The 26,669-nt window shown below is 50.6% G+C and overlaps 1 protein-coding gene across 2 annotated transcripts in view; it reads right to left on the bottom strand.

The window, feature by feature from the left end:
- The window catches only part of TTC17 (tetratricopeptide repeat domain 17), a 516,894-nt gene that overhangs the window by 229,383 nt on the left and 260,842 nt on the right, over positions 1–26,669 (bottom strand). The gene's annotated exons all lie outside the window — the stretch shown is intronic.

The raw sequence follows: 26,669 nt of genomic DNA, 5'->3' as shown, positions 1-26,669 counted from the left end.
ACCTGGAACTGGTTTATCATATCTGGGGCAGGAGGAGGAGACCAGAAGTGACAACAGCATGGACCGGTTTCAGTACTTGGAGAGGACGAGGAGGAGGAGCTGGTGCTAAAATGCAGTGGAAATAGTAATTCAGGGAGTCGCGAAATAAGGAGGCAGAGAAGTGGGCAAGAATAAGGGCTGCCAAGTGGAGAAGAGTGCAGAAATCATGGCATTGCTAAAGTTAAACTTGAATGTCAGTATCTCATGAACTTTCCACATTAGTACTCGTCCGCCTATAGTGTATGGAGACTTTCACAGATTCAGATCTGTCGTGGGATTAGACTTTTCTTTCCGAAGCGAAAGGGGGCCAATTTCCCAAACTCCTCTACAATCATTACATTCCTTAACATCCATTGTTGTTTCACCATCATTTGTTCCTTTTTGTGTGTGAGCAACCATATATTTTATCTGCTACGTCAGTCTACTCCACTGAGACATTTTACAGTGTGCTACAGCTCGAGTGAACACCGCCACTGCAGCAGCCCTAACTGCCAGAGCTGCTGATGCAGTGCCACATAGCATCCACCAGAAGACTGCTACCCTGTCTAAACACACAAAGAGTTTAGTGACAATAAGCAAAGGTCCACAATGTGCAAGACACAATGAGTGAGTGATTAACATGCAGCACTGTCTCCAAAGGAAGCGTGCACCGGCAACCAAGAGTAGGGGAGATATGTGCTCTGCTCAACAATTTGCGCTCCGGTACTATACAGTCGCCACAGCCTTTAACCACTTGGCTGCTAAGGCACCTCTGGCCCCTCAATGTAATTTCCATTGAAATCAATGGAAACTCCATGACGAGTTACCCTTGTCATTAGCACTGAAGGGGTTAAAAAGCGTAGCAAGGTTAACCAAAATACAGAGCATTTATGTAGTCATCTCCATGCGAGTTTAATAAAGCACAGATCAAGATTCCTTGAGTTAACCAATTAAGGGATCCAAAGTAGTACTCAAAGGGTTTCCAAAAGTTGTGAGATAATCGTTAGGCAACCGATGTGGACAGAAGATTGGCTTGGTCAATATTTAGGTGTTGTTGATGTAGTTATTAAAATGTTAACTCCTGAAAGAGAAAATGTATGCATGTGGTCACTGTAGGAAGCTGGCTCTATATATACTATACCAAAGTGAGGTATAGTATGCACAGAGTCCAGTGGATCCCCAAAGGTAGGCAGAGGTGAAAGTAGATAATACCTTACTCTCTATCTGTGGTAGTGTTGGCGAGCAGTAAGGCTTTATCAGAGGGTAGTGTTAAGCACTTATTGTACACACTCAGGAAAGAATGGTGTCAAACACTCAAAGACTGAACTCAGACAAATGTGTTTTGTATAAACAATATTATTTTGTCATATTTTATTTTCTAGAAACAAGCCAGGCCTGGCACAGGTAAGTATAATAATACTTTGCAAAATTATGCAGGGAAATACAAGTTGAATGCAGTCTGAATGCAGTTAAGTGGTCTACAGGTAAGTCAACAGTCAAAATTGCTTTTTAGTTACTTTGTAGATTACTGTGCATGTTACTTCTCAGATTACCTTAAGTTACTTTTGCTACTCTGTGTAATAAATCTAGATATCACACTGGGATATTTCCTAGACAAAAGGTAAGTAGTTCAGTTTTTATACATATGCAGTTTCTTAAGGTTTTCATACAAACCAACTCCACACTTTGTTTAACTCAATGACCTTCTATCAAACGGGGTTCGATAAGTATTTATTTGAAGTTTCATAAGTAAACCCTGAGAAGGACACTGACATCAGGACTTGTCTTATGCTTAACTATTCCACACATAAATTTAGAGCGGAAGGCAATAGCGCCTTCTCGGTTCTGGCTGCAGAATTGTGGAACAATCTTCCTGCCATGATTAAGACCGAAAAAATTCATTGGAAGTTCTGTAAGCTTTCGCAAATGTATCTGTTTCTAAAGATACAACTTTGCTTGCATCTGAACAAGTGAAACGCTTTTTGGGAAATACAGTTCACACTTTATAAAAATAAATTTCATCATCTTTATAAATATTCTATGTAAGAAAGTGCCTCTTTTTGTCATGTCACCCCAATTTTTGCCACTGGTACTGATGTTTATTTACTGATGAGAACAGGGCTCCCTGCTAATGAGGCCCCAGTGCCAGAGCTCTATCCCTAAAACAAGATAAAATTGAGTCATTGTCACTCAATTGGCACACACTTTAGCACCCCTGTAAGTCTATAGGAAGTGGTATCCCTAGAATCTAGGTCATGGGTACTAAAGAGGGTCCCTAATGGTCCCACTTGTCTCTCAAGCAGGTCAGGGCATCCGACATATTATTGATAAGCTTTTTGTAGTCACCGTCCAGGATGCTGTCTTCAATTGGGGAGGACTCAGTGAGAGTGCCCCAATTGGGGGAGAACAGCGAGCAGGGCATGCCTAATTTGGAGATATCTGAAATATTTGGAATGGGCTAGTTCGTACTCTTGCTGCAATCGGGGAAAGGGGACCACCTCACCTGACTTCCATAGATCACCCACCTTGGAAATACCTATAAGGTCCCATCTGTCGAAACCCTTCGAACGGATCAGCCTACCCAATTGTTCACATTGCCAAAGTGACGTGGCTTGTGAGAGTTTACTCTCCCAGCCCAGACTCCTGTTGGCCACCTTCCATACATGCACAGCATGCCCAGTCGGGCCAGTGAAATCTGCTTTCAAAGGTTCTGTGTGCAACGCACCCTCAAAACCAGCCCCCCGGGAGGAGCCACCTGTCGATCCGAAAGGCGGGGCCATCTTTTGATCCTAGCGTAAGTTTGTGTGTAGCGATACGGGGTGGTTTGCCCTCCCACAGCAGATCTCGAACTATGCAGTCGAGTTCCTTAAAGTACGAAGTGGCGACTGAGAGTGGGGTGTTCTGCAGAGCATATAAAAGTCTAGGAAGGGACATCGTCTTGAATAAGGCAGCGTGCCCCAAAAGAGTAACCGGGAGCGACTTCCAGTTTTGGACGTATGATTTAAGACGCGCTAGAGGTGGCTGGAGATTATTGTCGTAAAATCAAGATAGATCTTTAGAAACCCAGATCCCCAGGTATTTGAAGCCGTCAGCTGCCACTGCTAATTGGCAATCCCGAGGGAGCAAGGGCCGTTCGCAATAAAGAGAAGCCTAATAGTGTCTTTGCTTGCCTGTACACTCCCGGCTTTCACCGGTTAGCGGTCTAGCCTGATCGGCGCGAGGTCCCGCCCACCACACTTCAAAAGTGAGTGCGCAGAGCGGACACCCGCAGCGGCGCGCGTGCGGCGCGTCTAAGTCGCGTCAAAGTTAAGGCCTGTCCTCGCCTGTCACCGCCTGGGAACCGACGCACGACGCCACGCTCGTCCATTCCCCAGGTACCATTACCAATACTACAGAATGATTACCTATTCGAAGGACCAGTTACTAGCCTTAAATACCAGCCCCACAATATCCCCCCAAACAACCACATCTCCTGTCCTAACATGCATTTATGGTAACGTGCGCTCCCTCCCAAAGCACGCCATACAAATCTGGGCAGTGCTCGATCAAGAGGCTCCCGATCTGTTCTTCATGACAGAGACATGGATTCAAGACCACTCCACCCCAGATATAGCTACAGCCTTACCTGAGGGCTATAAGATCATTAGATTGGATAGGAAATCCAAAAGAGGAGGTGGCACTGCCATCATATTTAAAGAGCACATAAAAATCACTATTATAGAGACTCATCTGGCGCCTTGGGGCGAATTTTTATTTTTTTCTTTGCTACTTAATAACGTGGAATCCTGGAAGGGGGCCTTGGTCTATAGACCTCCCACCACGAAAGCGAACTTCGCTACCCAAATGTTAGACATTCTCACACCCCACGTCCTTGCATGTAAAAATTTCCTATTATTAGGAGACATAAACTACCACTTAGAATGTCAAACGGATCACCATACTGCTGAATTGTGCAACAGTATACATGCACTAGACCTGAGAATACTAGAGACAGGCCCGACGCATATTGCGGGACACTGCCTCGATATTGTCTGCTCCAACTCGCAACAACTATCCATCAATGATCTCATCCCTGTATTATGGACCGATCACTCACTTATAAAATTTTCTATTAAGCTAAATTCACAGAACCCTAGACCCCCTAAACAATCGAGTCTGTCCAGATCATGGTCAAAAATACAGACAGATACTTTCCAGAGGCATTTTATTCCTCCCCCTGCCTCCCAATCGGCGACTCAGATGGCAGTGGACTTAGACAAAGCCATTGCAAAAACCCTCGACATAATAGCCCCCAAACGCCCTACCAAACGCCCCATAAAAAGCAGTCCCTGGTTCACCCCAGAACTGAAGAGATTAAAAGTAGCCACAAGAGCTCTGGAAAGGCGTTGGAGAAAAACCAAAGACACAGACGACAAAGCCAAATACAAAACTTCCCATCATGAATATATGGCGCATATTGCAACAGCAAAAAAAAACTATCTTGCCGATAAAATAGATCAAGCAGGGAGCTGCCAAAAAACACTATATAAAATAGTGAAAGACTTTACGAATCCCTTACCTTGCCAAGCAAACGCACTGGAATCCCAGGAATGGGCAAACCAGCTATCAGTATATTTTAAGGATAAAATAAATAATATATATATGACCTTCCCTAATCCCCCCCCCCCCAACACTGATGTTCCACATTCCCTGCACCCTTCAAATATGGAGAACACGACACACACCATGCAACTATTAGAATTCAGTCCCTTTACCACAGACATGGTAATAAAGAACCTAGGGAAGATTAAATCAGGATCCCCAAACGACTCAGCATCTTCACAAATTCTAGTCAAAATAGGACCAGCTATAGCAACTGAACTTACCAATATCTTTAATACGTCCCTTGCACAAAGCACCTTCCCAAGCAGCTGGAAGGAAGCAACGATCAGGCCTATCATCAAAAAAACCAATGCTGACCACACAACTCCTTCAAATTATCGCCCAATAGCCCTCCTCCCCTTGTTTGGCAAAATGATGGAGGCTACTATAAACTCCCAATTAATGAAACACCTAGAAGATAACAAGATACTAGACGCCACCCAATCAGGCTTTAGAGCCCACCACAGTACGGAAACGGCTCTACTCGAAATAGTGGATAATATCCGCCTTGCCATTGATTCAAAGAAATCAGCAATCCTGATTCTGTTGGATCTCTCGGCAGCGTTCGACACCATCTCCCACACAGTACTAATAGAGAGACTGGTGGGGGTTGGTGTCGGGGGCAAGGCGCTGGGCTGGCTGCAAAGCTACCTGACAGACAGGAAATCCAGAGTCAAAACCGGTCCCTTCCTGTCTGATACCACAGATAACAATATCGGCGTCCCCCAGGGCTCAATTTTGAGCCCAACGTTGTTTAACGTTTATATGTCCCCCCTGGCCAAAATAATCAGAGATCATGGCTTCCAAACAGTCTCATACGCTGACGACACACAGATCCTGGTCACCATGGGTCCTGACCCAGGCGACACCAACATTAGATTTCAATCCTGCATGGTGGCCATCAAAAAATGGATGACTGAGAACTTTCTGATGCTTAATGCAGAAAAGTCCGAAATAATGCTGTTCGGAAAGGCACATCAAATATGGGAACAGGACTGGTGGCCCATTGAACTTGGTCAATGCCCCCCACCCAAAAATACAGTCCGAAATTTAGGAATTTTAATGGATGACCAACTCACAATGCAACCACATGTTAACAAAGTGGTACATACCTGTATAGGCCTTATGAAAAGCCTTAGAAAAATATTTAAATGGCTTCCTTTAACCAGCAGAAGACCACTAATCCAAAGCTTAATAACCAGCCGGCTGGATTATGGCAATGCATTGTTTGCAGACATAAATGCCTCTAACATAGCCAAACTACAGACCATCCAGAACAGTGCAGCCAGGCTAGCATTGGATCTCCCACCAAGAACCCCGTCTGCCCCCTGTCTGAATCAATTACACTGGCTACCAGTCAACAGACGCATAAAATTCAAGGTCTGCTGCCTAGTCCACAAATCCTTAAACGGACATGGACCAGCATATATCAGAGACAAACTGCACCGATACAGCCCAATGAGAAATCTTCGCTCCTCCAACCAACTACTGCTAAAGATGCCTAGAGTCCGCACAGTGAGGAACGGGGACAGATGCTTCTCAAAAATCGGTCCCTCTTTCTGGAACTCACTTCCCTTAGATCTGAGAGCAGAACCTAACTTGATCATTTTTCGTAAGAACCTAAAAACTCTGCTCTTCAAACCTTAGTCATCCACTTCCCATACATACTGGTTCTGTTTTGTCTTTATCCATCTGTCAGCGCTACGAGACCTAACGGGTGAACTATGCGCGATATAAAAATAAATACAAAATACAAATACAAATACAAATAAGGGACATAGAGCACTGATTTAGACCAGTTTATCGTACATCCTGCAAACCTACCAAATACTTGGAATATATCCAGGACCACATTTAGGGATGCAGCTGGTGAGGCCAAGTAGAGCAAGATGTCATCCGCATAGAGTGAGATGCGGTCCTCCCAGCCTGATGTTCACCTAAGGCCTCTGATGGCGGGGTCTTGTCGGACCCACGTCGACAAGGGCACCAGGGCCAAAGTAAAGAGAAGCAGTGACAAGGGGCAGCCCTGTCTGGTGCCCCTGCAAGAACAAACACGGGGGATTTCCTATTGTTGATGATTACTTGAGCAAGTGGTTGGTGATACAGAAGCCGCACCCAGTTGATAAATTCGGGCCCAAAACCCAATTTGCGGAGCACAGTGTACATGTAGGGCCATACGATGGTGTCGAATGCCGATGCAGCATCCAGAGATACCACAACAGCATCTTCCCTGATTGTGTTAACCCGACCCATCACTCAGTGGAGCCTGCACAGGTTGAGGGAGGTATTTCTCACAGGCATAAACCCAGATTGGTCCGGATGGACTAGGCGGGTGAGGACCCTGAGTAAGCGAGTGGCAAGAACCTTCGCCAGAATTTTCGCTTCACAGTTAAGCAATGAAATGGGCTTATAGGATGAACATTTGTTGACCGGCTTGCCCGCTTTATGAATGACCACAATGTTGGTCAGTCTTTGATCCTCAGGAAGGATACCCACCTTTTTACTTTCCCAGTAGATTTCGGTGAGAAAGTGTGCAGTCTTGCTCGCCGTGAGCTTGAACAATTTTATGGTGATACCGCTGGGACCAGACCCTTTCCCCCCCCCACGCAGGTCATGTGTGGCTTTTTTGACTCAGCTACTGTAATGTCAAGATCTAGATCGGAGCACTCCTCCTCAGTATGGAAGGGCATCGAGATATCACGTAAGAGAGAGGAAGCCTCTTCCTCTGTATGCTCTGTGTGGGATGCACAAAGCTACTGGTAGTACTGGCCAAAAGTGTCTGCTATATCTTGAGGTGCAGTGAGGTGGGATTGTGAGTCTGTTTCAAATCTCAACCACAACCCGTTGGGGCCTGTCTCTATAATCTAGCCAGGCCAGTAACTTGCCCGTCTTATCTTCTACGTCGTAGATTCTGCAGAGCGTGGCCCTGTAGTGTGTCTTGGCGGCCTCCTTAGCTAGATCGGAGAATTCCTTAATTTTGATGCGCAGCTTCTGACTCACCTCCACCGAGTCCTGCATCTGGACTGCGTTTTCTAAATCCAAGATTTCCCCCTCCAAACAAGCCATATCAGCCCCCTTGCTCTACGCAGTCCAGCAATCTGGGCCAAGACCACCCCTGTATATCAGCCTTATAGGCCTCCCAGAGTACATACGTCGAGTCAACCGATCCTTCATTTTCCTGAAAATAAAGATCCGACTCGCTCAAGACCTGATGGAGGGAGTCGTAAGGTACCAGGAATTGATTGGCGCCACACGGCAAGCCGTGAGCTCGCCCACCTCTAGATGACACTGTATGGGTGAATGGTCAGAGATTCCCCCAAGCCAGATGATGTACGTCGCTGAGAAGTTGGTCCGCTAGTGTCAGCACATAGTCTATGTGGGACATACTATGAGGAGGCCCAGAGAGATAAGTATATTGGAGCTCAGTCGGATGCAAGTTCCTCCAGATATCCACTAGGCCCATCGCGCCCAAAAAGCAGTGAATCCGCCTATGGGAAGGCAGCAGGGCCCGCTGGGGCCACCGATCAAGGGACTCCGAGACTATAGAATTAAAATCGCCAGCGATCAACAATCTACCGTCTGGTAAGCCGAGAAGGAGAAAGGGCAACAAATCTACCCAGGGCATCGGTACGGACCGAATCAACAGTCAGGGGAACGATTTCCGGTCCCGTATACCCACACCCCGATAACCGGAGCCGAAAGCCGAATGGGCCGCCAATTGGAAACCCCATCTTGACACGGCCTTGCATGCATTCCCAAGCAGGTGAGTCTCCTGTAGAAGAACAACATCAGGAGAGTGTCTCTTTAAAACTGGAGAACTAACCCCCTCTTAATCTTGTCACCCAGCCAGTTGACATTCCAAGACAATAACATAAGCTCCTGCCTAATCGTCGTACCCATTATTCAGTCTCCGGGGTGCATGTAATTCCGGAGAGGACCACCCAGAAAGGCACCCGGGAGGAGACTTTCCCGAACACCATGGTTTTTTCTCCAACAGAAACACCAAGAACATGGAACCAGCTCTTAGCCTGAAGCCAATCAAATATACCATGCCTAAACAACAAAGAAACAACAATACAAAGAAAAACAATCCCCCACCAACCCGGAAAACTTTCACCGGATTCCCCCCTCCCTGCCTCCCTGCTTGGTGGTGTCAAAACCTCCCATCCACCCAAACTAGCAGTGTGCCTATCGCCCACCCAACAAAAACGTGTGGGTGCATGTGACCAACCAAGCACCCGTCACTAAAAATAAGCAACTGGTAATCACACTTTGCAAACAAAATAGTCAAGGAGCACCAATCAAGCCCCGAAAAATGTTTTGTAACCATTACAGAGGGATCTGGGAATCATTGAAGTCACAATCAGTAAATTTGAAAAAGTCCCCCAAGAAAACGGGTCACAGTTCTGTTGCAAGGTCCTTAACTCCGAGGGGGCCGATACCCCGACCTACCCCTCGTGCATTGAATAATCCCACCACCCATGAGAAAGTAAACATACAGACCAATCATTCGGACCCTCCCGTCGCTGCTTCCTGCTCCTCAGGCGGAGTGCCTCTGCCGGATCCCCCGGCGTCCTCCTCCATTCGTGCTCTCCGGGCGTGGTTGTTTTTCTGGCCTGCAGTGCGCCATCCATCCAACCAGTCCCAGGCCTCCTCGAGGGTGAAAAAAAACCAGGTCCTTCCCTCTGACTCTTCCCGTAGCTTGACCGGGAAGAGCATGGCGTATTTCAACAACTCCTCGCAAAGTGCCTTCTTCCCGTCCAGGAAGCTGCGTCGTTGTCACTGCACCCTGAGGGTGAAGTCCGGGAAAAAGGTGAGACAGCTGTTTTGGTATTCCACCGGCGGCACCGACCGGGCACTTTGTAGAATGACATCTCTTTCCCGGAAATTAAAAATCCTAGCGAACAAAGGCCGCAGGGAGGACCCAGGCTTTGGCCGGCCGCCCTGCACCCGGTGCGCCCTTTCTACGGAAAAGAAGTTGGAGTCCTTTCGGTTGGAGATGGGTGGTGATCAAATCCTCCACAAATAAGTCTGCCGATGGCCCCTCCGCCCATTCCGGCACCGCCAAGATGCAGACGCTGTTGCGCGCAGAGCGCCCCTCGTAGTCGTCCAACTGCGCTTCCAGTTTTGCAGTATGAGTCTGCATCTCGCCCATCCTGCGCTGCAGTTCATAAGTATCTTCAACCAGGGAGCTTGTTTTAATCTCAATGTCCTTTAATCGTGAGTTCATCGAGCGCATGTCTGCTTGGATAAGGGAAATCTCCGTGGGCAAAGATTCAATGCGTGATACCAACGGCGATGTCCTGTAATGTCGGTTATTTCCTCGTCTCACCGGACTGGGCCTTCTCCTGAACGGCGGGTCCCCTCTTCGGGCTCGCGCCGGGGCCTCCATTCCACGCGAAATTGGTCAGTTTGTCCCTGACCGCCACTTTGGAGCTGCGACTCCCTGCCATGCAGCGGCCCGTTCCGTCAGCGTGGATGTTAGAAAGGCGACCCCGGGGGAGGCAGAAGATGTCTGACCTACCACCCCTAGGTCCACCTCTCCGTTGAGAAGTAGCCGAGCGTTACTGAGAGGCCTCCTGGGTGAGGGCCCTCTCCGAGGATCGTACAGCAGAGTAACCACACACCACAAATGGACACCACACCAGAGGTCGAGTTCGTAAGCTTTATCAGGAAGTAAAGGCCGCTGGTTCCCAGCGATATGTACAAGTAGACCGAGGGGTCTGTAAAGTCTTGAAAAAGGGGGGTCAGGGGAGCGGGACAGTCTCGGTTAGGGGGTGTGAAGGGATACCCTGCGCACAGCTCTCAATCCTCGAGCCGGGGGTTCCGAGAGGTTGAGCCGCGGCAGCGCCAGCAGGCTCCCAAGATGGTTCGGCAAAAGGTGGGCCGCGGCAGCGCCAGCAAGCTCTCAAGATGGTTCGGCAAAAGGTGGGCCGCGGCAGCGCCAGCAGGCTCTCAAGATGGTTCGGCAAAAGGTGGGCCGCGGCAGCGCCAGCAGGCTCTCAAGATGGTTCGGCAAAGGTGGGCCGCGGCAGCGCCAGCAGGCTCTCAAGATGATTCGGCAAAAGGTGGGCCGCGGCAGCGCCAGCAGGCTCTCAAGATGGTTCGGCAAAGGTGGGCCGCGGCAGCGCCAGCAGGCTCTCAAGATGGTTCGGCAAAAGGTGGGCCGCGGCAGCGCCAGCAGGCTCTCAAGATGGTTCGGCAAAGGTGGGCCGCAGCAGCGCCAGCAGGCTCTCAAGATGGTCGGCAAAGGTGGGCCGCGGAAGCGCCAGCAGGCCCTCAAGTTCTCTTCAGGTTCCAGGAAATGAGTTCTTCTGGGGTCGGCCGGGACAGCGTCAGCAGGGCTTTCCAGTCCAGGATACAACTGACGTCCTAATCCAGGGCTGGCCCAGATATAGGACGGGAGTCCTTTGATGTCCGGACCCTCGCGCCTGGGGGTCAGAGGGGCCGGGAGGATGGTGTCCAGACACCCAGCAGGGGGGTGGATCCAGCACCCAGGGAGGCCGGAGGGCGATCGAAACCAGGCGTCCGGGGACGGCTGGAGGGCCATCGAAACACCCTTTCCTCCGGGATCTGTCGAGTGGCCACTCGACCACCTGGGTGGATCTTGGTGCCTCGATATCTGGGCGGTGCTGAGGCCTGGGCCGGGACCGAGGCCACGTGGTCGTGGCGTGGTGGGCCCAAGATGGAGTCGGGCGCAGCCTCGTGCTTCGGTCGTGAGGGGCCAACGCTGGAGCCAGGTCGGTAGTGGGGGGTCCGGGATGGTGGTCGGATCAGCAATGTTGGGGCGTGCAGTGTCGGGCAAAAGGGCTGCCCGATGCTGGGTGGAGGGCCGATGTCGTCCTGGACCCACCATGCGGGAGGGGTAGGACCACGCCATGAGGCCGGGTCCAACACGCGTCCCCCCCAGCTGAAGGCAGGGGAGAGTCACCCATCTTCTTGGGGATTCTCCTCGCCGAGGCGGAAGAATCTGGAGAGGCCGTCAGCATTGGCGTGGTCGTTGCCGGGGCGATGCTCCACAGTGAAGTCCATCCCTTGCAGGGAGATGGACCATCGCAACAGTTTCGGGTTCTCGCCCCGCATCTGCATCAACCACCGCAGGGGCCGGTGGTCGGTCTGGACCCGGAAGTGGGTGCCGAAGAGGTAGGGCCGGAGCTTCTTTAGGGCCCACACGACGGCGAAGGCTTCCCTCTCGATGGTGCTCCATCGTTGTTCTCTGGCCAGCAGCCGCCGGCTGATGAAGGCAACGGGAAGGTCGACTCCCTCAGGGTTTACTTGGGATAGGACCGCCCCAATGCCGTGCTCCGAGGCGTCGGTTTGGACCACAAGCTCTCGGCTGTAGTCGGGGGCCTGGAGCACCGGGGCGGTGCACATGGCAGTTTTTAGAGTCTCGAAGGCTGCTTGGCACTCTGGGGTCCAGCACACCTTCTGGGGTAGCTTCTTGGAGGTCAGTTCTGTGAGGGGCCCCACAATGCTTCCATAGTCTTTGATGAAGCGCCGATAGTATCCTGTGAGCCCCAGGAAGGCTCGGACGGCTGTTTGGGTGATTGGGGGCTCCCAGGCCCGGATGGCGTCAATCTTTGGCTGGAGGGGAGCCACCCGGCCGCTTCCCACCTGGTGTCCCAGATACGTCACGGACCCTTGGCCGATCTGGCACTTGCTGGCCTTGATGGTGAGTCCGGCCCGTCAGAGGGCCGACAGGACCTCCCGGAGGTGGGTCAGGTGGGCATCCCAGCAGAGGCTGTACACTGCAATGTCGTCTAGGTAGGCGGCACTGAACTCTTCTAGCCCGGCCAGCACTCTATTCACGAGTCTCTGGAAGGTGGCCGGGGCGTTTTTCATGCCGAAGGGCATCACCTTGAAGTGGTAGTGGCCATCAGGGGTCGAGAAGGCTGATCGCTCTTGCGCCCCAGGGGTGAGGCCGATCTGCCAATATCCGGCCGTGAGATCGAAGGTGCTGAGATACTTCGCGACCCCCAGGCGATCGATCAGTTCATCCGCCCGGGGGATGGGATGGGCGTCGGTCCTGGTGACGGCATTCAGCCCCCGGTAGTCCACACAGAACCGGAGCTCCGGGGGCATGCCAGGGGCGGCGGCTTTAGGGACCAGTACAACTGGGCTGGCCCACGGACTGTCGGAGGGTTCGACTACCCCCAGCGCTAGCATCTTGGCCACCTCGGACTGGATGCAGGTCCGAACTCGATCGGGCACTCGGAAAGCTCGGTGTCTTACAGGCGGGCTGTCTCCGGTGTCTACATCGTGGACACACCACCGGGTGACTCCAGGGGTGAGGGAAAACAGATCTGCGAACTGCCCCAGCAGCTGCCGGCAGTCATGGTGCTGTTCCAGGGTCAGGGTGGAGGAGAGCATGACCCCTTCGATGGAGCCGTCCTTCTCAGTGGTGCTCATGAGATCTGGCAGCGGTTCGGAGTCGTCTTCAGCTCCTTCATCGGTCGCTAACAGCAGGCTTAGTTCAGTGCGGGCAAAGTGCGGCTTGAGCCGGTTAGCGTGTAGAACCCGGAGGGGGTTCCTGGGGGACTCCATGTCCACCAGATAGGTGACGGAACTCTTGCGCTCCACCACTCTGAAGGGCCCCGTCCACTTGTCTTGGAGGGCACAAGGTTCAACCGGGGACATGACCCAGACCTGCTGGCCCGGTTCGAATTCGATGGACGAGGCGTTCTGGTCATACCCGCGTTTCATCTCCTCCTGACTGGCTTCAAGGTTGGCTTCGGCAAGTTCCCGGAACTTCCGAGTCTGGTTGCGGAGGGTCAGGAGGTACTGGTAGACATCTGGTGGAGCACCTCGGGCCGCCGTCTCCCAGCCTTCTTTGACCAGGCTGAGGGGGCCCCGGACCGGGTGCCCATACAATAGTTCGAAGGGGCTGAACCCCAGGGACTTCTGGGGTACTTCGCGGTACGCAAACAGGAGGCAAGGCAGCAGAACATCCCATTTGCGTCGTAGGGGCTCCTCGAGGCCCTTGATCATTCCCTTCAGTGTTCGGTTAAACCGCTCCACAAGTCCATTTCCTTGGGGGTGATACAGGGTGGTGAACTTATATGTGACCCCGCACTGTTGCCACAGGGATCGCATATACTTGGAAATAAAGTTTGTGCCCCGATCACTCACGACTTCTCGGGGGAAGCCGACTCTGGAGAAGATCCCCATTAGGGCTTGGCCTACTACTGGGGCCGTGATGGTTCGGAGGGGGATGGCTTCCGGATATCGGGTGGTATGGTCCACCAGCACGAGGATGAAGCGGTGTCCTTGAGGGGTGCGGGGGTCCAGGGGCCCCACGATGTCTATCCCCACTCGCTCGAAGGGGGTGGTGACCACGGGAAACGGCTGGAGCGGGGCTTTGACTTTCCCCCCGCTCTTCCCGCTGGCTTGACAGGTCGGGCAGGATCTGCAGTGATTGTGCACATCGTTGCGCATTTTTGGCCAGTAGAAATGAGTCACCAGGCGGCTGTAAGTTTTGTCCTGCCCCAGGTGCCCGGCGAGGGGCACATCATGTGCTAAGTTCAAGAGGAAGTCTCGGAATCGGAGGGGGACGACCAGCACCCGGCTGGCCCCTAGTTCGGCAATCTTCTGTTCACTGTAGAGAAGGTCGTTGTCCCAATAGACCCAGTGGGACCCCGCAGGGCCTCCAGCGGCTTGAGTGGCGGCTTGTCGTCGAATTCCCTCGAGGGAGGGACAGGTGCTCTGTTCTTGTCTGAATTGTTCGCGGGTGGGGCCACCTTCTTGGCGCCATTGAGCTAGTTCTGGAAGGTGGCCGAGCTCGGTGATTTCCTCATGGCTGGGCCCCGGGGGGCCGGGCTCAGGGTCGGTATCCTCAGGGACGGCGGGCGGTGGAGGTGCGGGCCACTCCGGCTCCTCGATCGGGGCTTCCTCCGTGGGGGGGGAGGCCCGGGCGGACATGGAGCGGGTGGTCGCACAAACCCACTCGGGAAGGCCTAGCATTCCCAGATGCTCTCTCCTCTCTACGCCGGCCCAGAGGGAACTCTCCAGGTCGTTCCCGAGGAGGCAGTCCACGGGGGAATCGTCTCGGACAGTCACTTTCAGCATGCCCGACACCCCTCCCCATTCGAAGGGGATGCGGGCCATCTGGCACAAACTTTCAGAGTTGTCAGCCGACCGCACTGGGCACAAGACGTTGGGGAGAATTTGTTCTGGTGTCACCAAGTGGCAGCGGACTGCCGTCACGCTGGCTCCAGTATCCCGGAGGGCTTCGGCCCGGCGTCAATTGATGGTGACCCATTGGCGGTATTTCTGGGTGTTACCTGGGATCGGGTCTCGGGGGATCATGTCTCGATCACCCAGGCATGCTAAGATCATGGCTGCGGGCTCCCACTCGGCCTTCTCGGTGTCGTCGCCTTCTTCTTCGCCTCCCTCGGCACTCAGGGCGGCGGCCGCGATCTGGCGGCTCGGGGGACCGGTGGTGCCGGGTCGCTGGTTCATCGGGCAGAGAGGGTCGTTCGCGTAATGGCCCTGTCGCTGGCATCTGTGGCACGTAACATTCGGGCGGGGCCCGGGCCTGGCTGGGGGGCCTCCCCTCCAACCCAGGGATGGCGACGGGGAGGTAGGGGATGACCCCGCGGGGGTGTCTCGGCCCCTGCTCTGGCCTCCTCCGCCGCCTCGGGGTCGGTGGTTCCCCGGGGATCCCCGGCCGTAGTCTCCCATCGGACTCCGGGGAACTCGGTTGCTCACCCATCTATCCGCCTCGACAGCGAGTTTTCGTGGCTCTGTCAATTTGCTGTCGAGGAGGTGCTGCCGGAGTTCGACGAAGCAATTATTGGAAAGATGCTCCCATAGGATGAGGTCGACCAACTGCTGGTAGGTGGTGACCTGGCAGCCTCTGATCCACCCTTCGAAGGCTCTGCTGTAAAAGTTCACGTACTCCACCCAAGTGGTACCGGGGATTTTTTTACAGTCTCGAAATCGCTGCCGGTACATTTCGGGGGTGAGTCCGTAGCGAGTGAGGAGGGCGGTCTTCATGTGTTCGTATGAGGTCATCTCGGCGTTGGGGAGCTCTAGCAGGGCGTCTCTCCCCTCGTTGATGAACTTTCCCCATAAGCCGGCGCCCCAGTCTTTGAGGGGTACTCGATGGGCGGTCATGGCGACCTCGTAGGCTTTGAACCACTGTTGGATGTCGTCGTTCTTATAGTATTCTTTGACGACCTCCTTGGGTATGTGCACCTTCGTGTCCCCCGGCGGGGGTGAGGCCTTACCCCCGGCGGTGCCGGTTTCTGTTATCTTGGCCTTGATTTCCAGTGCTTTGAGGCCGCGCTCATGCTCGAGCACGAGTTTCTTTTCTTCGAGGTCTCGTTGTCTTCTCCTTTCCTCTCATTTCCTTTCTGCCAGCTGTATCTCTCCTTCTTGTCGGAGTCGGGCGAGCTCCAACTCGTGGAGCCGGTTCCTCTCGTTCTCGGGCGTCTCCGTGGGGGAGGCCCGTGTCTAGGTCTGCGGTTCTTTCCCCCGCTGGGTTTGCGTCGGTCTCCGGGCGTCCATTCGGGCCCGGGTTATCTTCATTCTGGGGCGGCGCGTTATCGGCGTCCGCCCAGGCTTGCAGGGCTGATTTAAAATCTTCTTTGGTGTTGAGGCCCGTGGTAGCAATGCCTAGGTCCTTGCAAAATTGTTTTAATTCCTTGTGGCTGTAATCTTCCATCTTTTCTTTCTGGAATTCCGCTGTCGGTCTGGTTTCCTGAGTAGTCATGGTCGCGGTGTGTTTTTCTCGGTAGTGAGTGAATTACTCTCTGTACGATCTGCGTCGGCTCGGATCCCGTCGCTTGCCACCAATGTTAGAAAGGCGACCCCGGGGGAGGCAGAAGATGTCTGACTGACCACCCCTAGGTCCACCTCTCCGTTGAGAAGTAGCCGAGCGTTACTGAGAGGCCTCCTGGGTGAGGGCCCTCTCCGAGGATCGTACAGCAGAGTAACCACACACCACAAATGGACACCACACCAGAGGTCGAGTTCGTAAGCTTTATCAGGAAGTAAAGGCCGCTGGTTCCCAGCGATATGTACAAGTAGACCGAGGGGTCTGTAAAGTCTTGAAAAAGGGGGGTCAGGGGAGCGGGACAGTCTCGGTTAGGGGGTGTGAAGGGATACCCTGCGCACAGCTCTCAATCCTCGAGCCGGGGGTTCCGAGAGGTTGAGCCGCGGCAGCGCCAGCAGGCTCCCAAGATGGTTCGGCAAAAGGTGGGCCGCGGCAGCGCCAGCAGGCTCCCAAGATGGTTCGGCAAAAGGTGGGCCGCTGCAGCGCCAGCAGGCTCTCAAGATGGTTCGGCAAAAGGTGGGCCGCGGCAGCGCCAGCAGGCTCTCAAGATGGTTCGGCAAAAGGTGGGCCGCGGCAGCGCCAGCAGGCTCTCAAGATGGTTCGGCAAAGGTGGGCCGCGGCAGCGCCAGCAGGCTCTCAAGATGGTTCGGCAAAAGGTGGGCCGCGGCAGCGCCAGCAGGCTCTCAAGATGGTTCGGCAAAGGTGGGCCGCGGCAGCGCCAGCAGGCTCTCAAGATGGTTCGGCAAAGGTGGGCCGCGGCAGCGCCAGCAGGCCCTCAAGTTCTCTTCAGGTTCCAGGAAATGAGTTCTTCTGGGGTCGGCTGTGACAGCGTCAGCAGGGCTTTCCAGTCCAGGATACAACGGACGTCCTAATCCAGGGCTGGCCCAGATATAGGACGGGAGTCCTTTGATGTCCGGACCCTCGCGCCTGGGGGTCAGAGGGGCCGGGAGGATGGTGTCCAGACACCCAGCAGGGGGGTGGAGCCAGTGCCCAGGGAGGCCGGAGGGCGATCGAAACCAGGCGTCCGGGGACGGCTGGAGGGCCATCGAAACACCCTTTCCTCCGGGATCTGTCGAGTGGCCACTCGACCACCTGGGTGGATCTTGGTGCCTCGATGTCTGGGCGGTGCTGAGGCCTGGGCCGGGACCGAGGCCACGTGGTCGTGGCGTGGTGGGCCCAAGATGGAGTCGGGCGCAGCCTCGTGCTTCGGTCGTGAGGGGCCCACGCTGGAGTCAGGTCGGTAGTGGGGGGTCCGGGATGGTGGTCGGATCAGCAATGTTGGGGCGTGCAGTGTCGGGCAAAAGAGCTGCCCGATGCTGGGTGGAGGGCCGATGTCGTCCTGGACAAACCATGCGGGAGGGGTAGGACCACGCCATGAGGCCGGGTCCAACAGTGGACTTCAGGAGAGAAAAGGGCAAGGTGGTTCTGCCAAAGTAGGGGTCTGTTGGGTCGTTACTTGAGCTGGATCGGCGAAGGGCCATCACGGCACCGCAGGCCAGAAGATGCGGTTGTATGGGCTTGAGTAGCAGATCAGGCAGGGTCTCACAGGGAGCCGGGCAACAATCCCTCTGCTATTCCACAGGTCAAACTGGGCACAGCGCCAAGGTAGTTGGGTGCTCCACTGGTCCACAGAAGCGGCAGGGTCCAGCTCCCCCCTACAGCAACCGGCTGCTGCCCGCCCCGGGTCCAAAATGGCTGCGATGTGCCCAGCTTCTCACTCCGATCCTACGAGGAGAGTCAAAATCCCCGCCGCTACCCGCGTAGGGCAGTGGCCCTCTCGGGTCTGTAAGTAGCCACTGGACAGAGCTGGAGCCGGCGGAAGGAGCGCCGCGTAGAGCCCAGAGGTTAGGGAGCCCAGAGAAGGGAGTCGCGTCACTCCGGCCGTGTCCCCCACTGGCGACGGGTTGTGCCCGGATCTAGTCCGTTCACCTGAGGCCAAATAAAACCGCCACATCGCTTCAGGACACAGCGGGCGGTGGCCGGATTTTCCCACCAACGGCGCAGGGCTGAGTGTAGTCGTCGCTGGAGAGCACAGTTATTCAGCACAACCAGGATTTACCAGCGGGCGGAGGCAGGCAGGCGGTTAGGGGACGTCTCCAGGTTTCCGCTGCCACAGAGCCCCTTTGCCCCCAGCCCCCAGAAGTGAGCACCGCCAAGATCAGCCCTTCAGGGCCCCAGATTAGATATCGGCCCGATGGTGCACTGCAGGGAGACAGGGACATCTCAGGCCCGACAGGTCGGAACCGCGGGTAGCGGATCGATGTAGTCTGTGCAGAGTGGCAGACGGCCTCTCCCCTCGCAAGTGCGTCGGTGTTTCAATCTCCGGAGCCGCTGGTCGGATTCCACAGGGACCTGGCTCTTTCAACCCGTGGTGTGCTCCTGTGTATTCTGGTACCTGATAAGACCAGCTGTCAGATCGTTTCATAACGGATATGATCATGGACGGGCGAACTTGGACGGAGCTACCTTAAGAAGCGTCCATTTCTCTCGGCGGTTGGCCATGCCCCACCCAGAAACAATTAATTTTAATGTTCCTTAGAGCTGGTATAGTTAAAAGTGGGGAATGAGATGGAGATACTATTCTTTAATGAGCAGTGTCTCCTATGTCGGCATGTTTCAAAGCCCTCCCCTGGCTTCTCATCAGGACCTAGAAGAGATCCCTTCTACACTCAAATAAAAACTAGTGTGTATTTACATATAATCCTAACTAAGTGGTGCACATAAATTTAACATGCACAGTATACTATACCCCAGTAGGTATATTGCTGTATGGGTTTCTTATATCGCCCAGATAATTCCCTATGAGCCTTCAAAACGGGAGGGAAGGGGTATCTATAGTCACACAAATATCAAGGTTACCTCCTCACCAGGACACTGCCTCGCCGCGGCTTCATGGACAAAGTTTGCACTTTCTTTTAGGAAGCTGGCTCTGAATATACTATACCAAAGTGAGGTATAGTGTGCATAGAGTCCAGTGGATCTGCAGAGGTATAGCAGAGGCTAAAGTAGATAATAACTTACTCTCTTTTGTTTTAGTGTGGTTAAGCAGTCCAGCTCATCAAAGGGTAGTGTTAAGCATCTGTAGTACACATTCAGGCAAGAAATTAAGTCATACTCAAAAACTGACTCCAGACCAATTGTTTGCATACAAAGTTGTTACTTTGTTATTTTTATTACTAGAACCAAGATTTACTTAGTAGCCGGTAAGTGCATTTCCAATTCAATTATATTTTGCAAGATACGGTGTGTACTGGTGTTGAAGAAGCATACGAGTTACTTTGCAGAAGAAAAAATGGGTTGTACACACTTGAGAGTACTTCTAATTACTTTAGATTACTTTCCAGTTACATTGTAGTTAAGTTGCTAGGTAGGAGTGAAACAAACTAATAACAGTCTAAGAATCACAGTGCATCAGTAAGCAGGTTAACTCTTGAAGACACTAAATTGCTTCAATTGCGGTACAGAACTAGTTTCTTACCTTCGGTAATGATGTATCTGTAAGAGACATATGTTAGTTATAGATTCCTTACCTTAGAATTACCCCCAGGCGTTAGACTGGATCCAGAGAAAAATATTTTCTTAGCAGTACCGCTGCACATCGCTAGGTGGCGTCAGTCGACTCCGCGTCCGTCATTGGCATTGTGGTCACTGGAATGACATTGCAGTGCCTACTTAGACGCCGCCCCTGCATGCTGATGTCAGTTCTGACGCGATTTTCCACGCCAGAAGTGCAGGGCCATGAAAGACACTCACCACTGGTGCTCTATAACTAGGGCCCTGCAAGGAAGTCCCTATTTCTAGAAGTCAGTTCGCAGAGCGGGGAGGATGGGTGGAGTGGTTAGGCATCTATAACTAACATTACATTTTATAGATACATTGTTACCGAACGTCAGTAACTTGTTCATCAGAAAGAGACTGCTGCTTATAGATTCCTTACTTTAGAATAGATTCTCCAGCAATACTAGCCCCGGAGGAGGGTCTGCGAACTAAGTTCATACCAGGAAGTCCTAGAGGACTAAACAGGCAAAATAACTTTCCCTCCAGACTTGGCTAGCCAGCGTGTGCAAGGATGCCCACATGGCTGCCTGACAGATGTTGAGAAGTGGGATCCACGCTCTAATGCAGTGGTTGCTGCTGTAGCTCTAGTGGAATGAGCAGGTAGCCCCACTGGAGACTCCTTTTTCGCCAAAGCGTAGCAGATCTTTATGCAAAGGACAACCCATCGAGAGATGGTAAGCTTTTGAACAGCCCAACCTTTCTTGGCACCTAAATAGCCAACAAAGAGTTGATCGCCCACCCGGAAATCCCATGTGTAATCAAGGTAGAAGGACAGCTCACATTTAGGGTCCATACGGTGGAGTCTCTCCTCCTCCTTGGAAGGGTGCGTAGGTGGGAAAATGGTGGGCAAAGTGATTGTTTGTCCTTTGTGAAAAGGAGTTACCACTTTAGGAAGGAACAAGGGCCACATCCTAAGTACCACTTTGTCCGGATGCACAGAGAAGAAAGGGGGCTTGGAAGATAAAGCCTGAAGCTCACTCACCCTGCAATCAGAGGAGTTGGGAACAAGGAAGGCAGTTTCCGGTGTGAGGAGCCTGAGAGGACAGTTGTGTAAGGGCTCAAAGGGAGCACACATAAGTTAAGTTAAAACGATGTTCAAGTCCCACTGGGAAAATATGAAGGGAGAAGGAGGAAAGAGATGAGTACTGCCCTTAAAAAAATCTATGTACCATAGGGGACTTGAATAAAGGTTGATCTAGTAGCTGAAAAAAAGCAGAAATAGCAGCAACGTAGCATTTAAGAGTCCCTGGGCAGAGACCTACTGGGCTAAAGAAAGTATATACAGAAGGACCTCTGAAAGAGGGGCAGAGAGGGGATCCACAGCCTTTGCTGTACACCATGCCACAAACGTGTTCCATCGACAGGAATATACCATTTTCGTGGAGGGACGCCTGGCTGCCAAGATGACATTACAGACTTTGGGTGAAAGGTCAAACGCCTTCAACTTTTGCTGCTTAATCTCCATTTAAGGAGGTGGAGGGTGGGCAGGTTCGGGTGAAGAACCGTCCCCTGCGACAGAAGATCCTCCCGAAGGGGCAGTCTGATCGGAGGATCGATAGCCATGCTCAAGAGGTTGTGATGCCAGACCCTTTATGCTGAGTCCGGGGCCACGAGAATAACCTTGGTCCGGTCACGCTTGATCTTCAGCACTCAAGGCAGTAGTGGTAGCGGCGGAAAGGCGTACAGGAGGAGGCATTTCCACTCGCGATGAAAAGCGTCGCCAAGCGAGAGCCGCTTTGGAAACTCCAACGCGCAGAATAGCTGACATTGCACATTCTCGCCGGTGGATATCCCCACTCTGAAAGAGACCTTGCACCACCTCCGAGTGAAGAGTCCATTCGGCATCTACCAGGCACCAACGGCTGAGTTTCCCCGCCCTGACATTCAGGGAACCTGCCAGGTGCTGAACCACCAAGGAAATGCCCTTATGTTCCAGCCATGTCCAAAGGAGAAGAGCCTATTGACATAAGGTCCACGACCCCACCCCGCCCTGTTTGTTGCAGTACCACATGGCGATGGTGCTGTTGTTTGTGAACACCTGCACCACCTTCCCTTTGAGAGAGGGAAGAAATGCTTTGAGTGTCAGGCGGATTGCCCGGAGCTACAACAGGTTGATATGGAGTTCGGACTCCGCCGGAGACCAGACTCCTCTAAGTTCCACCTCTTCCAGATAGCCTTCAGCAACAACTGTCCAGGTAGGAAGGAGCTTAGTGTCACATGCCTAGAATAAGTATGAGTGCACCGCATCTCTAAAGAGTCTAAAGTGGGTTTCTCACCTGGGGAGAACAAGGTCACAAGGCACATTTAATAAGTAGAACATTTCAATGCATACTGACAAGATAAATATATAATATGCAAAAAGACAATGCTTTATTTAAACAAAAAAATCTAATTGATATACAAGGTACAACATGAGAAGAGCTCTGTTACCGTTTAGATCTGGGGTACACAAGTACAGTACCTATGAACATGTGTGTATATACAAAAAAAAACAAATAATTAAAAAAACATATAACAGTAAATGAACACACCTTCCCCCATCAGAAAAGATGACACACAAAGCTATTAAAACAACTCTCATCCAAGCATAGTCTAGACCAACAAACACACTAGAAATCCATTCGTACTAAAAACTCTCTCTCGCAATCATGAAACCTTAATAAACTACAAATGTACAAAAACTGAATTACTTATCTTTTCCTAGGAAATGTCCCAGTTTGATATCTAAGCATATCACAATGAGTAGAAAAAGTAACTTAAAGAGTAATCTCAAATATAACACACAAAGTAATCTCAAAAGTAACTGTAAAGTAATTTTGACTGTTTACTTACTGGTAAACAAACCACTTGCATCTAATTACATATCAATTGTTTTCAACTGCATTATACCTGCAAAGTATTATTTCATTTACCTGCACTAGGCCTGGTTTGGTTCTAGAAATAAAATACAACTAAATAATATTTTTATACAAACAAATTGGTCTGAGTTGAGTCTTTGAGTGTGTGACATTTCTTGCCTGAGTGTGTACAATAAATGCTTAACACCACCCTCTGATAAAGCCTAATTGCTCGCCCACACTACCAGATATAGAGAGTAAGGTATTATTTACTTTTACATCTGCCTATCTTTGGGGATCCACTGAACTCTGTGCACGCTATACCTTACTTTGGTATAGGATATACAGAACCATCTCCCTACAGAGGTTGTTCGGTATCAACTCTCTAGGGGCGGTAGACGGGGAAATAAGAAGAGCCACGCGTGAGATTTATCTTGTGAGCAGTGCATAAAGCTTTAAATTCTATCCTTTTGTTTATGAGTACCCAATGGAGTTTGACAAGTGCCGAGCATGCTGATTGAATTTAAGGTTAACCCAGCAGTACCTAAGCCGAGGCATTTTGCATGACTTACAGCTTTTATGTCCACTGGAAATGTGCACACATCAAGTATGAATGCATCCCTGCTTTGGGCACACCTTTAGTTCTTCAAAGAAGACTCCATACAACACACGTTAATTGTTGTTTTGATTTTTTTACTTTTTCAAAGTGGAAACTTGATACCATTCAATGTTTTTTCTTCATATTAAATAATCCATATTGTTGTTGCTTAATACTTCTTCATGAAGTATTTCACCGCTCCGATGCATTTTGGGCTTCTTGGCCCTTTTTCAAGGAGCTCTACAAACGCAAATAAACAATATTGCCCGTCATTTCCACATTCAAAGATATAACAATAACAGTACAATCATTAAGATCACGTAAAAAATATAAGAGGATACATTAGCACATTAAACGTGTGATGGGTGATATGTGCTCGAGTGCACGGGTTCAATGGGAGTGTGCCAAATAATATAGTGCCGTGAAACATGCATCGCGGTAATTGGCCAGTATGATTACGTGAGTCGGCTTGAACAAGTTCACCAACTGTAACGGGACAAAGAGTAAAGAACCGTGATTAATCAAAGCTAGCCCATCGAACGTGGGCTCACATACATCGTGGCTGCGGGCAACAGCGCCGACTTACGTGTGGTTACTGGGACGTTAGCTGCGGGCGGGTAGCAGAAGTGGATTCCGAACGCATAGCGTTGTTTCCTTCCGTATGTGTAAGACGCTAGCTTAACAATGGCGTTTAAAACCAACCCGGAAGCTGGGCTCCCGTGTGCGGTGACGATAGAAAACGGACTCGGGTGTCGGGTACCTCACAGGGCAGCCATGTTGTGTGAGGATCAAACGTATGTGAAGGTGAACGAATATACGGTTGTGTGTGCCAAGCATCCTAAAAATAAGTAAACAGATCATCTAATGTTAGCCATTATTTTACAGGCGGCAAAACAGATGAATGCATTAGATTCCTACCAAAGTGGTGGTTTACAGAAAACAACTAAATTCAGTCCTGTCATTAAGCCCGAAGGGCTTCATAGCCTGAAGGCGATATATCCAGGCTATTTCACGCTGTAGCAATGCTTTGTTATTGTCGTTGCCCTCTTTCTTGTCAACAGTCTCTAGTACCAAGAATTTAAGTTGGGCAATGCTGTGTTTATGCTTCAAAAAATGCATTGCGATGTTGGATTTGTCATTTTTCGTGCAAATGTTTGATTTGTGTTCGTTTAATCGTGTTTTTCTTTTTCTTTCAGTCTTCCCTATGTAGATTTTGCCACATGGGCATTTGAGAAGGTAGATTAAATTCGATGAGTCGCAGGTGGCATTGACGTTCAACTTGATACTATGCCCCTTCATCGGGTGACTGATAGTATTCCCTTTCATCACATTGTTACAACTGTTGCAGTTTAAGCAAGGGCGGGTTCCTTTAGCGACTGCTTGATTGATGGATTCCTTAGAGAGAATCTCTTTCAAATGTTTGTTCCTTGAGTAAGCGAATATAGGAGGTGTTTTAAATATGTCATTGAACTCAGGTTCAGATGTCAAGATTCGCCAATGTTTGAGGATGATCTTTTTGTAGGCCATACTTTGTGTAGAAAATTTTGATACCAATACCATCCTAGTATCTTCCGGTTTGTTAACTCTTGTTAATGCTTTTTCTCTGGATATTTTAGATACACGGTTCTCAGCCTCTTTGATGATTTCTTGTGGGTATCCTCTATCAAGGAATCTAGAGCCCATCTCTTTAATCAGTCTTTGGCATGTCTCAGTATTTGATGTTATGCGCTTGGCGCGTAGGATCTGAGAGAACGGTAAGTGGCGTTTAAGGGAACCCTGGTGAAAACTAGAAAAATGTAATGTGTTGTTGCGGTCAGTTTCTTTCCGAAATAAATCTGTTTCAAATCCAATATCTATTTTTGAGATCAGGACATCTAGAAATGTAATCGTCTTCTCACTTATCTGCCATGTAAGTTGGATTCTATTGTCTTTTGTGTTTAACTCGCATAATGCTTGTTCCAGGTTATCTCTAGAATCCTTCAAAATGAAGAATAAATCGTCGATATATCGGACGAATAGCTTCAAATTTTTGTTCCAATTGGGATTCTCCAAGATGTTTGTTACTTCAAATTCTTGCATGTAGATGTTCGCGTACGTAGGGGCTGCGCAGTTGCCCATGGACATTCCAGATAGCTGCAAATACCAGATGTTGTCATGTATGAAATAGCTATGATATAAGGTGTACATCATAAGTTCCATAAGTAAAGTTTGCATTTTGGTCTCTATGTTACTGTTCAAAATGGCCTTTTTAATAGCCTCAATTCCTCCACCGTGGGGGATAGATGTATATAGGCTGTTTACGTCTGCAGTGCAGAGGATTACACTTTCCCCTTCTTCAATGGTGACTTCGGATAGTTTGATCAAGAATTCTGTGGTGTCTTTTATGTAACTCTTCATTTGCTTGACTATGGGTTGAAGGTACCGATCCAAGAATTTACCCACTGGCTCATGGATAGAGCCTCTGGTGGATACTATGGGTCTGAATTGGGGGTCTAGCACATCTTTGTGGATTTTTGGTGTCATGTTGATGGTTGGACTTTTTGGATGTTCCATTAGTAAAAAGTTTTTTGTTCTTTCATCGATTGTGCCTGATTTCTGAGCTTTATCAAGTATTTCCATCAAAATCGCTTTAAATTGGTTGGTGGGGCTTGTTTCCAATTGCATATATGTGTGCTGATCTGATATATGTTCATGTATCTTACTTTGATACATGCTGGAGTTTACAATGACTAAGGCGCCGCCTTTCTCAGCTTTTATGCATTTTATGTCCTTGTTAGCTGCTATTTTTTTAAGAGTGTCTTTGTCTTTTTGAGTAATGTTTTCTTTGATTTTTTTGTGATAACCCATTTTCATAAGGTCTTGTTTGACTAACGATTCGAACATGTCGATACATTTGTGGCTGCATGGTGCTAAAAAAGAGCTTGGCGGTCGTAGGCCCTTAAGTAAATCTGGTTTCTGTACTGTGCTGGGTGGCACTACATTGTCAAAATAATGGCGTAGACGGAGTTTCCGTGTAAATTTGAATGTGCTGACTTCTAGTTCAAGTAGGTTGGTGGAGGTAGTTGGAATCAATGATGTACCCTTTTGGAGAAGTTTAATTTCATTTGGTGTTAAAGTGGTGTTTGATATGTTGATAACTAGGAGTTCATCTTCTTTTTCTCTTTCTTTTGTTGTTGAAATGTGCTCCTCATGTTGGGGTGATCTTTTTCCTTTTCTTTTTCCCCTCCTGGGTCTGCTGTTT

The sequence above is a fragment of the Lissotriton helveticus genome, chromosome 3_2, assembly GCF_964261635.1.
Source record: "Lissotriton helveticus chromosome 3_2, aLisHel1.1, whole genome shotgun sequence".
Lineage (NCBI taxonomy): Eukaryota > Metazoa > Chordata > Amphibia > Caudata > Salamandridae > Lissotriton > Lissotriton helveticus.
This window is presented reverse-complemented; position numbering and strand designations above follow the sequence as displayed.